A 2,678-nucleotide genomic window follows, 5' to 3' on the forward strand; every position below is an offset into this window, starting at 1 on the left:
TAGAGAAGACAGATATATGGATCTAATGAAAGCCAGTATTTGCTAAGTGAGTACAATGGAGGGAGAAATGCCAGGGAATTGAAGGTATTTTCAAAAAAAGGATTTCAGTGGTGGCCCTTGGGATCCCATCCAGGGAAAGGAGAGAAAACAACAGGGTTGTCAGCAGTGAAAAAGAAGTGATATACTTAATGAATCAGAGCTCTTACCCAAGAATTGTTCCACAAGATAGCACTTGAGTAAAAGAGGTAAAATGAGCTAATGTGGTAATGAAATGTGTAGCTGAGGTGAGGCGGGTGGGAAATGCACTGAAGTTGCCTAGGAGAGGCTATTAAAGTTAAGTAAATAAGTACAAGAGGAAAAAAAGTAAGTTCAAGAGAAAAAAATTGAGTTCCTGAGCTGCGAATTCTTGCAGAAAATGTGAAATGATGGGCATTACTCAACCACAAGCGTGAAGGAGCCAAGGATATTGTAGTGCTCTGAGGAAATGGAGTCCAAGTTCTCAGTGGAGGCCAAGCCATGTATAAAATGATTCTTTTTTTTTCTTTCTTTGCATCAGCTGCTTTATTTACGGGCTCATGACCAGCAGCTGTCCCAACCCAGCTCCTTCATCCTCTATAAAAGCAATTATAAAAACATGAACCAGAGCCACCCTGCAAGGGTCCCACTGAGGGGCCTGTGGCTTTGAATCACAGGCCACAATCCTTGGAAGGCAGAGGAGGACAGGCAGTCCAGTTCAAATGGGCAAGAAGGCTGGAGGGTCCTGAGGCTGTCTCTGCAGGGCTTGCCCTCACCCAGGATGTTAAGACATTGGCCCTTGAAGAAGCCAGGTCCTCAGTGGGCTGGTCCATGGCAGCAGGGCTGCCAAGGGGGTGGGTCCTCTGCATTGCTACTGATTGGCTGCCTCGCAAGCGTCTATCCAATCGCTATACACGTCCACTGGTTCTGACAGATATGCAATGGGTGTCTGGAATTCCTCTAAGCACACGGAACAAGAGATGACTCCAGTGTTACCGGCACGGTCCATTTTCACATCACAAGATTTCTCATGGCTGCAGAATGGGCAGGTAAACTGGGTCTCTAGAGTGCCTGTCATCTTCTTCTTTGGGGGAGGCTTCCGTTTTGACTTTCTGCGCCCCATGTCTGCTGGAGGGTGAACCTGCACTCTCCTTCCCTCGTTGCGACAGCCTCGTTCATCCGGGAGACAGTCTAAAATGATTCTTGTTATCCTGGCAGTGGAAACCAAACCTTATTTAATGACCTTTTACTGAGGAAACTCATAGGCAAATGAAGTACAGAATCACTGGAGGCCTGGCCACACAGTACTTCCCTAGTTTCCCTTAGGGTGGCAGCTTACCAAGCAGCTTGGACACAAAGAACAATGTCAGGAAGGAAAAGAATCTGAATGACATAGTTAAGGGTTATTTCAAGTCTCTGTACTTGTGAGTTCTGGGGGCTGCTGACCAAAGCTTTTCTTTTGATTTTGAGTAAGTCGTTGTTGCTCCTCTCAGCAGCCCTAAGCCCTGGGTAAATTTGCTGAGACTGGAAATCTAGCAAACAGATAATTAGATTACTCTCCTGGCTGCACCATTTCCCAGAAAGTTTGAGCTCCCCTACAAGGGGGAAGGAAATGGTGGTAAACGCCATAAAGCAGTACTTGGTTAAGCTCATTGTTGACACATAAAATTATGTTAGATGATTAAATTAAATGTAAGTAGATCGGTTAGAGCAGTGATTCTCGTTCTCATTGGGGATACCTCAGTGTCTAGGGGGAAAAATGTGTGTAAATTTAAAACATATCATAATTTTATATTTAAAAAATAAAAATATATTTACATTTATTATAGAATATTTAAGTCATGCATAAAACTATTAAAATAATATAACAAGTAACCATGTATACATTATCCACTTAAGAATTAGGGACAATAAACATTATTGAAACTCTCTGCCCCATGAACCCAATCACTTCCTTCCCAGAAGTAGCAATTTTCCTAATTGTTTGTTATCCTCCAAGTTCTTTTTGAAATTTTTGAATTATATGTCTGTAAACAAAATATGCTGTTGTCTCACGTGTTTTCAAACTATTTAAATAGCTTCATATAGTATGTAGCATTCTGCAACTTGTTTTTATTGCTTTCATTATTATGCTTTTAAATTTATTCATGTTGTTACACTTAGCTCTGGCTCATTCATCTTGACTGATGAATAGTATTTCACTGTTTGCATCCATCACAGTTCATGTATCTGCTCCTTTGCTGATGAACATTTAAGTTAGTTACAGTTTTTCTATATTACTAATGATACTGTCATGGACATTATCAGAATGTGTTTGGGTGCACATGCATGATAGTGAAATTGTAGGGTTCTAAGGCATGCATATCCTCAAAAAAAATTTTTTAATCCTCAACATTTTGTCATTGCTTTTAGAGAGAGCAGAAGGGAGAGAGAGAAACATCAATGTGAGAGAGAAATATTGATTGGTTGCATTCTGAACATGCCAGACAGGGGAATTGTACACCCCCAGACCAGAAATCGGGGATCAAACCTGCAACTTAGGTATGTGTCCTGACCAGGAATCGAACCTGCAACCCCTCAACTATGGGCCAACACTCCAACCAACGAGCCACACTGGCCAGGGCACAAATTTCTGTTATTTTGATAAATTACTCTCTACAGTA

General features: G+C 41.6%; 1 pseudogene; it reads right to left on the reverse strand.

Moving 5' to 3' along the window:
* Positions 1-592: 592 nt before the first annotated feature.
* On the reverse strand, positions 593-1,195 carry LOC150008914 (transcription elongation factor 1 homolog pseudogene; annotated as a pseudogene).
* Between the last annotated feature and the right edge of the window lie 1,483 nt (positions 1,196-2,678).

The sequence above is a fragment of the Furipterus horrens genome, unplaced genomic scaffold, assembly GCF_987537825.1.
Source record: "Furipterus horrens unplaced genomic scaffold, mFurHor1.1.pri manual_scaffold_5, whole genome shotgun sequence".
NCBI lineage: Eukaryota > Metazoa > Chordata > Mammalia > Chiroptera > Furipteridae > Furipterus > Furipterus horrens.